The sequence below is a fragment of the Rhinolophus sinicus genome, chromosome 3 (assembly GCF_057876585.1).
Source record: "Rhinolophus sinicus isolate RSI-liver-muscle chromosome 3, RSI-T2T, whole genome shotgun sequence".
NCBI classification, from domain to species: domain Eukaryota; kingdom Metazoa; phylum Chordata; class Mammalia; order Chiroptera; family Rhinolophidae; genus Rhinolophus; species Rhinolophus sinicus.
The window spans coordinates 83,440,012-83,452,405 of NC_142503.1; positions in this window are offsets into that span (position 1 = coordinate 83,440,012).

Below are 12,394 nucleotides of genomic sequence, written 5' to 3' on the forward strand. Positions count from 1 at the left end.
GAGCATCTGCCAGCCCTGTGTTAACCACTTTGGGAATTAGAATTTAGTGGAATACAGCTCCTGTTCACAGGAGGCCATAATCTAGTGGAGAAATTGTCTACTTTGCAATGAAAGGGTGTGTTAAAAGCCTTAGAGAGAAAACAGAAATTTCACTTTACCATATAAAGTTATAATACCATGCTTAAGAAACAATACCGTAGCCAGTTTTTTCAGATGGACTGGAAAAACAGAACTCCGATAAGATAAAATGATGTTGGTACAGGTTTTTGCAGTGCTTCAGACATAGTATATACTCTGTAAGCATTTGTTATTAGATCTTACAGTAATTTCTATCTTTACACTCGGAGTGGAAATGTCTCCTTAAATGGCTGTGTTATACCAACCAGCAGGGGTAAGTGGACAAAGAGAGAGCGAGAGAGAGTGAGAGAGAACACAATTGCCAACTACACTAAAATAATCCAAAAATTCCAGAGTTTATGTCATAAAGGATGTAGGGACAGAGCTAGGAGGGCAGTTTCCAGGCTCTCGGCCTCACATAGACAGGTGCTGGCTCAGGTAGTAAATGGCCATCAACTGTGGTTGGATGGCCATCAGCTGTGGCTAGTTGGCCGTCAGCTGTAACCAGCGAGCCATTGCCACTAATATAACTGCTGTGGCTACGCTAGTAGAAAAATGGGGGCTAGCAAGAAGGTGGTGGCTGAGCTAGCAAGAGCGATTGCAGTTAGCACGGCAGAGTGCGGGTTGCAGATTACAGAGAAGTGGATGGCAGGTTGTGGATAGTGTGGCTCCTGCTTCCTGTGTCTCCAACCCAGCTGCCAGCGAGACCATAGTGATATGACTCTCCTATCTATGGCTCTGTGGGTGTTCCATTTTGGCCTCACTATATCCTGTGTTCTTATGTGGGGAGCAGGACTAGAGACCCCAGAAGAGACCCGGCCTGACACCCTGCGTGATAAAGGATTTAAGTGACACAATGGGAACAATGAGAGACTATGGGAAATACAACAGTAAAACTGTTAATATAAATCTATGTATCAGCAGAATTTATTGAACTCCAGTGGTATGCAAGATACTCTAGAACATGCTATCATTCGCTGTAAGAGGAAACAAAAACCTACCAAGCTTAGGTTTCTTCTCTGATGAATGGGAGGATAAGACATGTATGAGAAAACTCAATGCAAGGTGATAAATGCCAGTTCTATGTGGACAATCTACATGGGTCAGAATTGATTAAACAGATTTACATTGGCAGGTGGTGTCAGAGGTTTCTAGGTTGACTTGGGATCGCTTCTTCAGCTGTGTTTTAAGGAAAAAATCATTATACCCCTTGCTTCCCCCTTTTCCTTCTACATTTCCACACTACAAATATTGAAGAGCTTATAGTGGTAAGGTGATTAGAAAAATTACAAAGATAGTAAACGAAAAGAGGAGGCGGTATCATCTGTAATATGTTCCAAGAAACAACCAACCAAATAAGTGGATGGGGGGGGCAGTGGAGGAGGTAATTATTCTATACAACATATCAATGGTTCATCATGAAAACAAAACTCAAATCTACGGAACTAATTATAATTGCCACTAAGCTTGCCAATGAAACTGCAATTTGTTTTTTCTAACTCACATTCATACATCTCAAATGGTTTACAAAGTGATTTTGCACACATTTTGTTCTTAATTCCCACAGCAAATTCAGAGAGAAAACAGCGAAGTTTGGAGAGCTTAAATGACTTGAGTGAAGGCTAACAGCTAGAAGCTGATGGAGCCAGGACTTGAAGTCAAATATTGAAAATAGCGCCCTGTGAAAAACGAAAGGTGAAGATGTCCCCTGGTCTATATTTACTATCAGGAAAGGAGTAAAAACAACAGGAGTAATTATCATTTGTTAGGTGCCAACCGTGTGATAAATATTTTGCCTCTGTGACTGAGAGATCTCCCTAGCCCAGCTGGTGACTCCTAGGACCCACATATTATGACATGGGCCTCTGCTCATACAATCAATAGTCCCCACTTGTCAATACCTCTCACAAACAGAATGAGGAGGAAGTGATGCTGTATGACCTCCAAAGCTGAGTCAGCTCAGGAAAGACAATGATGTTTCTGCTTCTTTCTTTCTCTCCAGCATCCCAAGCACCATGCTCTGAGGAACTGAGGCCATACGCAGAAGCCACATGTAACTGCAGCAGGCATCAGTCCCAGCTGACATCCCAGCCAACATGTAGTCTCACGGGCACACGTGTGAGTGAGGAAACCTGCGCCACGTACTGTCTGACTGTAGCATGAGAGACACTCAGGGAGAATGGCCTTGTTGAACTCAGTCAGACCCCTTTAGCCATAAAAGATAAAATGATTGTTGTTTTAAATCATGAAGCTTTAGTATCATTTGTTCTATAGCAAAGAACAATCAGAAACTAATTTTTTACCTGAATTATTTCTTTAGAAATAATTAGGGACAGACCCAGCCCAGAGAGTGTTCCCGGGTACAAGGATTGTGGGGTGAGTATAGACTCACAGGTGACACAGGTGTGGGTCTGTCTGTGCCTCGCAGGGTACAGGATCTGGAGAAGTCGAGTTCAGTATCTCTCTGGTCCATGGGACCCTCGCCATGACAGGCAGACCACCCGCAAGGATCTTCAAACCTCTGTGCTGGGAGGCACTTGCTCCTACATTAGGGGTGCCCAAGAAGACACACACAGCCTCCAGCAGGAGGACCACAGGGCAGGTGCTGTTAGTCTGGGGTGGGGACAGGTAATGTCATTTCAGGCCCCCAAGACACTGCAAAGGCCTTGCACCCACCCTGACTTTCCCTGCACCAAGACCCAGACCCCTATCAGGAAGGAGGCAACAGAGGTCACAGGGTGGGTGAGAGAGAAGGATTCCTGAGGGGTCCAGGACTTCAGGGAGTCAGGGAACAGGGATAACCACCCAGGGAGGCCGCAGGGAGGAGGGCTACCATGAACCCAGGCTCCAACCCCTGTGCTTGCTCCATTGTCCCGTGAGACTTCACTTACAAAACGCAAATTTCAAGGTGTCATTATTTTAAAGAATTTCAAGATCCCCACCACAGAGCGTCAAACCCCAATCATAGGGCATCATCTGAGCATGGGGCCATGACACCCTCATCACTGGGGTCACTCCACCTGGAGGTTGTCTGTTAGGGAGACTGGGGTGGAAAGTATTGCATTGTATATATGCTAATATAACCACTGGGCTGGAAGTAGGGTTTCTGAATTCTAGTTCCACTCTCCACCTTAATCACTTTATATTTGGGGCACTGATCTCCTCATCTACAAAATGAAGGTTTGCATTCAGTGATTCCTCAGGTCCAGGTATTTACTCTTTAATAAATATATACACTTAGTCTCTGTTAGAGCCCGGGGAAAGTGCTAACTCCTGAAATTACAGGGGTGAACAAAAGCAACTTGCAGCTTATAATGCCATTAGGAAAAAAAAACAGTCCATAAATAATTACAAATGTAATGTGTAATTCGTATTATAATATAATTGTAATTCGTATTATAATATAACTATAATATAACTGCAGGGTGTAATGGGAGCCCGCGGGGCCAGGAATCCCAGCCCGTAGAAGAGATGTTTAACATGAGACCAGAAAGTTAAGTAAAATGTGTTTTTTGGCTTGTGGAAGGGAGGGGTGCAGGGTTGAGCAGGGACATGGAGAGAAGGCAGAAGAAGGGCAGGGCATTCCTCACATAAAGAGTGTGAGTCACAGCGCTGTCTCTTCGACAGATACTGACTGTGAGTGACACACACCCGGTGCTAAGAAACTTAGGGGAAAAGAAGGTGGGTTCTGACAATGTGATAACTTAAAACCGCAAACAAGCAGGGCTGTCCCAGAAGCAGGGAGGAGCATACAGCAGACAAAACAAGTATTTTCCCTAAAACAGAGTCTTAGATAAAGATTTGGGTGCAAGGAGTTTGTTTTGGAAATTGTTGCAGGAAACACAGTGAGGGAATGGGGCTGTGAGACAGGGAAAGGAAGGTAGTTAATGAAAGTTATGTTGTTCTGTGGGTAACTGGAACCTAATCCTGTGGGGACAGTACAGAACACTCTGTCAGAATTGTCTCCTGTGGCGTGAGGAAACCGGGCTGCTTTCACCATCCCCCACCCTTCATCCATTAGGGATGGTCCCAGGGAAGCTCCCCCAAAGCACTGCTGGGGTAGAGCACACTCCAGGACCACAGCATGTCTGACACAGAGACCCAGAAAACCATTGGCACTCTTCCTGCTGGTGAATTTCAGGGTGGGCTGAGGGGTTGGATGTGGGGCCACAAAGAGTGTCTGCTACTGTTTCTGATTGACTGGCTCATTGGGAGGAGGTAAGGAAATGGAGATGATGATAGAAGAAAATTCTGGAGAAGACTATGATGCAAGGGGAGAGATATGGTGCTTTCTCAAACTGCATTCATAGACTGACAAAGTTTTAGCATTTAGTCCTTCACCTGCCATCTTACACGAGAAAACTGGAGCTGAGAGGAGCTAAATCACTTATGCAAAGTTTCACAGCCACTGTGGGGGTGAGTCTCCTAACATTTGCTCCAGTCTTCATTCTACTGTTACGACTTCTTCACTAGCATGGTTTTCATCTTGAAAAGAATGAAAAAAGAAGAAAGAGGAAGAGGAAGAAGAGGAAGAGGAGGAGGAAGAGGAGAAAAACAACAACAAATGGGGATGGGAATGATTGTCTTCATCCAGACAGGACATAAGCAGCCCCTGGAAAGTGAATTTACAAGTGAAGACAAACCAGCAGCCGGCATGACAAGACCTCCACTTTCTTGATTTTCTTCTCAAGAATGCATCCTTTCCCTATCTTTGTATCTTCCACACCTTTGGAAAAGTAAAAGTAACAAAAGAATTTTCCACAAAAATTGCTACTGTGCTGTATATGTACATTAAGGCATAAACATATAAGTGAGAAAAACTGGACTTCTTAATTTAGTAATAAAGAGTGAGACTGAGTTATTGAGTGCAGTTCTGTATCTGTAATCCTCTAAGTAATAAGTGAGCGCATACCAGAGGAACCAAATTCTACTAAGCCCAGATGCATCATGGGCTTCTAGGAAGCAACTTTAAAGAGCTTAAAAAAAAAAAAAAAAAAATCAATATTAACACAACATTTAATCATTTATAGGAGGACAGTATTCTCGGAACTATATTTTAATAGCCATCTAAAATAGTGTCCCCTTATATAGGAATGGCTTTAGTCACAATGCAGAAATTCTGCTGACACAGAGTGATTTATTCAGGGAGCGTAGGAAGATTTGAAATATTAAAACCTTAAATTTGAAAGGTTATCTTCTCTGCCTGGACAACATTTATATATGAGGCTAAAAATATGACATGAAAAAAATAAGAGGACATTTACAAATTAAGGGTACATTATAAGGTGAACAAAAGTTTTAAAAATAAGGTAAACAACAGAAGTTTTCATTAAAGATATCTACTATACTGAATATATGCCTGAGGGCAAACATAAGAATAAGTCACTGTAATCACTGTCATGAACAATTTTAAAAAGAAAAAGCTGTAAGAAGAATTATTTTAATCATGGTTAAGTTTTCTAGAAACTCGGGTGAGTTTTTGTCATACACCTCAACCTTCCCTAAAAATCTTCCCAAAATGATTTACTATGCCCACATCTTTCTCCTTAGACAGCTTCAAAGGATCACAGTAAATCTCAGATGGCTTATACATTTTTAAATTCAACTTTTGTCAAATTGATTTATGATTTTGAATTGGACTTACGTCAATCTGATTTATGTTTCTGCTCTTGGGAAAATGCTATGTGTACTTACCATAGCAGTTGTTGTCACAGAGGAATGAGGACCCTCAGGGACAGAGATGATAAACCTCCCACAGGATCGTTAATGGGAAAGAACAGAGCAAGGCTCACCCTTTTCTTTTGGTGGCCCATGAGTTTGAAGAAGCATGTGTCTTGCAGGACCAGGAACAGATTAGGAGTGAGGACTCCACTCATATAAGCAGAAATACCCTCTGTGTTTTCCAAGAAGTGACATTTCCCATAAAGTTCCTTAGAACTTCTAAAAAGAATGGCTGAGTTAGAAAACTGTTGAGGACTCATCACCTATGACCATTCAATAATATTAAAATTCTGTTCAGCTTATCTTGGTAGAGAGGGAGAGCCTTTGTGATTGTCTTAGTTTTTCCATTTCAATAGGCATTTTTCTTCTCTCAGGGAGAAACAATTATTAAAGTTTGGTGGAGAAAAATAATGTGTGAGACAATATCACACATTTCAATATCAATATTCACATAAACTAAAGTTCTTAGCAAACAAACTTGAGGACTTGACAGTAAGTTACCAATAATTTTTTTTAATAGTCTGACCTTTGAAGAGCAAAATTGTGATTTTACTATTAACAACTATTGGCCAAGACACTGAGGATTTATTTTCTCCACTTGTGTTCTTCCATTATCACACATATTCTTCAAAATCTTGTCACTGCGAAGCATAATTTAACTCTCTTTCTTCTCTTTTTTATTGTTAGTTTATTACTACATTCAGCTTCTATAAATCTAAAATAAAAAAGTATAAACTGTAGGTGTCTATCAAGGATCATAGCCAAACTGCGATGACAGGATTCCCAAAATGGTCTTTTGCTGGTCTTTGATTCACAAAGCATCTGCTGAAACAATTACCTGTTTAACAATTATGGTATAGTTTCTGCAAATTACCACTGTTACTACCTCTCAGGAAACCACCGAGAGTTAGCTTGGAAAATTTTGACTATCTGAAGAAAACAATGCACCGTGATTTTCAAGGCCCATGTCAATGCCAGAAAATGTGCTTGTTTAAATTGACCCTGAGGTACAAAACAAGATCATTAAATTTCACATTTTCTGGAAACTTAAACTGTGCCCATCAGACACTCTCTGGCTACTTTCTTCCCTCTGGATAGCAACACTCAAATAATAGGGTATCTAGGGAGTTATGAAAGCTTATATTTACAGTTCTTCAATCAAGAAAACAGCTTTATCTTCGCGTGCAGTTCTCTAATTGGAAAATCTGTTCTAAACCAATCATAAAGTCCTAATCTCTCCCTAGAATTTTATATATATTAGATGACCAACCCGAGAAGATGGTTCTACTGATCTCAAAGGATTTCTGACAGCCTGTACCCTAGTTGTCAATCAACTCCTGACATTTTATGGAGTTAAACTGAAAAACTTTGTGCTTTTCCAAATTATCAAATACTATAGCACTTCCAAGCCATAATAAATTCTAGTAAGAGTCAATGAAACTGTCTTGAACTGCAGATATTAAACTGGGCAAGGCTCTCACAAAAGCTAGGTGACTCGGTCCCATATCTACACCCTGTGCACACAATTCAAATGTGTGTCAGTAAAATAACGAATGATGACAGGTTTTAGACAATGTTGTCGAAGCAGCAAGTGCCAAAATTCTGCTGTACAACCTCTCCCATATCCGTGGCTTCAAGGACCTCGCTGTTCTCTGCCACATCAGTGACATGATAGAGAAGGAGGTTGCTAATAGCTCTAAAAGAAAGCAATGATTAAATACAGAATACTGGGACTATTACATGTGATTTCATGTTATATCAAGAAGATGAATTGTCAATGTAGCGGTTTCTTTAAGACAGCTTCCCCTGACCTTTGCACAGCTCATGCAGTGCATGAGGAGAGAGGAAGAATAAGAATTCATTTCAGATTCAGATTAGCCTGGTCAGGAGGATGCTTTTCCAAAGAGTGCCAGCGCTCACACTCTGCATGATGCTTTCCTTCCTCATCAAGCCTGACATTTCAGTGCTCTCTTGCAAGCTAAAAGCCCATGATTGCAATGGACTGCAGGTATGAAATTTTGCCCAATACACAGAACACACTACAAAAAAAAAAAAAGAGGAAAGCAAGTGACAGAGTTCTTGATTTATGCTTTGTAACTGAGGTCACTTTATGACGGTTACCAAGAGCAGCCGCAGCAGTTTTCAGACAGCCATGTGCAGCTGCTAGAATACTGGCTACCAGACCAGCCTAAGTAATTGATAATTCACGGAGGCCTTCAACCAGAAAGCCACTGGGCTTCGTCTCCTCTTTATTCCAAAGTGGCCTGCATTCTCCATAGCATAGCCATAGGTTTTGTCTAAAATCCTTTTATTTATATTCTGTCTGTCATTTCAAGGCAATTCAGCATGAGTTTCATTTTTAAAAGTGGAGACCTAACCAGAGAGTACTGGCAGCGACTGGAAAAATAGGGCAATGGTCTTTTCAGGGTGTGCTGGATCCAGTTAAACTATCATTACGATCTAAGGCTTGGGATATTCTCTGTAAGTTGAGGTGGCAAGCACATATATGTCACTGTATCCTTCTCACACTATGTTGCACTTCTTTGTTTTATTAATAGAGGTTTAAAATTCAGCTGTAGTTTTCATAAAGATAACAGTTGTCAATTTAGGAACTGTATCAGACATGGGAATTTTACTCTGAAAAAGCACTGTGTTTCCTCAAAAATAAGACCTAGCCAGGCAATCAGCTTTACTGCATCTTTTGGAGCAAAAATTAATGTAAGACCTGATTATATCATATTATATTATATTATATTATATTATATTATATTATATCATATCATATCATATTATATTATATTACATAAGACCAGGTCTTATAGTAAAATAACACCGGGTCTTATATTAATTTTTGCTCCAAAAGACACATTGGAGCTGATTGTCCAGCTAGGTCTTGTTTTCGGGGAAACATGGTACTATGAGATAACATCTGGAAACTATAATAATCAATTTGTTGCCATTCAGTATACTGTCATACTCCCAGAAATACTATGAATGTTTGATTTCCTTTATAATTTGTTAAAAGACAGCATGCTGCTATGTAAAATATTTATTTGTAACCTAAGTCCTTAGTAGGACATACATGGAAACATTTTTATTTTACTTATTTATCCTTAGAAATAATAGTTATGGATCCATTGAAGCAAGTTATGAGGGAGGGCCAGAAAAATCCTGTCCTGGATATTGACAACATACACAACTGTATGCCATAAATAGCTATACAAAATTAATTTTAGAGACATCCAAAGATGATCTGATACATCAAAAGATAGACTAGTCTTTTTAAATAACTGGATATAATATCATCAATTTATAATTTATATTTGTAAATTTTTCACCTTTACCCTTTGGATATAAGTATGCCTGAAGTTTAGGTAAAAGACATGGAAAACGATTTATTCCAGCTCTTCCATTGCCTTGGTTTATTTATTTTTTTAATGGAAAAAAGAAAAACAGAGTATCAATCAAAATTGGTATAACATCCATACCTGTCATTCAATTCATTATTTCTCAAAGAAAGTTCTATTCAAGTCTAACTCAAAATCACTCACATTATTCTTCACATAAACATCATCAAGTATTAAATTTAAACTTCAATGATGAGTCATCACTTCTGGCCTCTCACAGTTTTCTAATGGATCTTTTTTTATACATTCTGTATCAGGCTGTTACATCTTTGGTTCTCTTTCATGAGACAGAAGTAATGGTATCAGACTATCAGAATCACATTGGATCCCTACTGCTTATTATTTTCTTAAATAAGAAGAGGTCATGCCAATCTTGTGACCCACTGGTATTTCAGAGGGTGTCTTGGTTGGAGAACTAAATCCTTTTACAGTATGTCCTTGACCTGGTCTTGGGTTGGTTATAAGTTGAAACTGTTGGATGTGACAAAAGACAGATACTAATGAGCATTTATATCTGCAAAAATCACACCTGATAACAGAATAATCTTCTCAAGGCTTTCAGAATACCCTCCGTCAAAATGATTCACCACTTTCAAGAATGCCATTTTAAAATCTTTCTAGCAATCACATAGGCACATGTTGAGAATGCTATGAATTAGGTACTTTTAAATACATGGAGGTAACTTTATTTTCCTAACTGCTTTCACAATATAAGTAGAAGATATTCTCAACCTAAGTGTTATTCATAAATGATAATACAAGTTCACCTAAGAATTATGCACAGAAATATGTGTGTATGTATACACACACACACACACACACACACAAACACACACACACGTATATTCAAGCTCACGTATACTGCAAAGAATAATGAACCAGCTTGTCATCTAAAGTAATGCTGAAGTGTACTTTTACCAAAGCATAAGGGCACTTATATGAATGTATATGCATTAAACTGCTGATTTACAAGTTAAACAATTTAAAAAGGAAGTAAGTGCTAAGAAGATCACTTAAAAATTCAAGCTCATTCCATAGCCTGCCCCCCCCAAAAAAAAATATGATCACCAAAGTAACATCCATCTCTATTTTAATTCCTACTAGAAAATAGTTCAACAATTTGAATTAATCAACTCTAAATTTGAAACAATATGGCTGCTCATGTCTGTGGGTATGCTTCCTTAATGTTAAAAAAGAAAAAGTCTTATTCAAGACCTTGAATAAACATAGAAGATATTAGTTTGCCCTGGCAATGAGAAGGTCTGTGTTTTGAGAAAGAATATCATAACTTCAACAATGCCTATGTGATTTAGCAGTTATTTACCAGGTCCCCCAAAATAGAAACTTGGATACGTGGAAACATACATTACCCAAAGATAATAATAGCGTTGAACTTTTGGTTAGACCACCTACTCCCTGTGTTGTATTCACCTTGCCCTTTTGTGTGACTTGCCCTAACAATACAACTCAGCCATTATTTCTCCTTGACATAAAATACCACATGTGACTTTACCTGGGAAAGACTGATATTTTCAGTAGTCCCCTGCTTTACTAACTTTCCTCCATTTCTTGCCATAACTGAACTCCAGAAATTTATTTTCTCATAGTTCTGGAGGCTAGAAGTCTAAGATCAAGGTGGGAGCAGGGGTAGTTTCTCTCCTTCGCTTACAGATAGCCATCTTCTCTCAGTGTCCTCACATGGCCTTTTCTCTGAGCAATATACTCCCGGTATCTCTTCCTCTTCTTATAAGGACACCAACCCTATCAGATTAGAGCCCTATCCTACTAACCTCACTTAACTTAATTATCTCCTGAAAGGCCCTATTTCCAAATACAGTCACATTGAGTGTTAAGACGTCAACATATGGATTTGGTGGAAACACAACTCAGTCCATAACATTAGCCAAAATTCTGGGATCTTAAAGGGCTGCCTCTTAGTGATGTCAAATCTTTAGTGTCCTGCAGGAAACTCTGTGGTTCATCTGGAGTTAATTTCATTCTATAAGGCCTCTGCATTTCATTTGCTAGCCCCATCACAAATTTTCAGCTACCTCTATACTTTTGTCTTGGTATACGAGTATAGACCAAATGTACACAGGGTGCCAAAAAAATATGTACACATTTTAAGACAGGAAAAAACTGTTTTAATATTGTAATACTTAGTATATACTAATAACAAAAGATGAATACAAGTCACATTTGACTTCTGCAATTACAATCTTTTCAGCGACCGTCATGCTACACATTGCTACCGTAATTCAATTCAACTTCAAAAAGTAACAGATAACAGCTCTTAAAATGTGTATACATTTTTTGTCACATATGGACTTGTGCCTTTGCATTATTGGTGCAACCGATGACTCTTCTAGAGGAAACTCTTCTAACCTCTTCTTTACACATTAGAAAATAAAGCAAAGCATTTACCAATCACCCACAGGAATCCAGGCCATTGTCTTATAGGAGCCATTCCCCATCACCAAAATCCCCACCCATGCATGTAATATTTGCAACCATCTGAATGAATCAATCAATTATTCAGTCATTGACCCATTCATTGGGCAACTATTTTTTGTTGAGTATGCTAGTTAATATCCAAGACACTGGGGGTTCAGAGATGAGGAAGGTAAGATCCCTGTCCTTGCAAAGCTCATAGCTGAGAACTGGATCTACCCTTTTAAAATTTGGCCCTGCAAACCTAAGGTTGAAGTACGTAATAACTATCTCAGTTTCAACATCATGAAAAGGTGGATCAAAATTAAAATCATCCCAGATTAGGACTGCTGCCAAGCCATAGCACCTTTGTGCAAATTTAAAAATGGCAACCTCTCTGAGCCCAGGATGGCCCACGAACAGTGCTATTGTACAATTAGCATCCCTTTCTTCAATGGACACAGGCTAAGCAGGAAGCACAGGTAGGATTTTGATGTCTATAAACCCCTCAGTTGTACTCACATGTCCAAAGAACACAAACCACACAATCACACACGGCAGTCCTCTTCCATGAGGTGAGACTCAGAATATATGGGGAGTATCATGGGCCAAGAGTAAACATTCCAACTTAATGCCACTCCTATAATCCAAAGAGTTAACCTGAGACAATGAAACCTAGAAGATTTTAAAGTCAATCAAGAGATCAGGGCGAATAATCA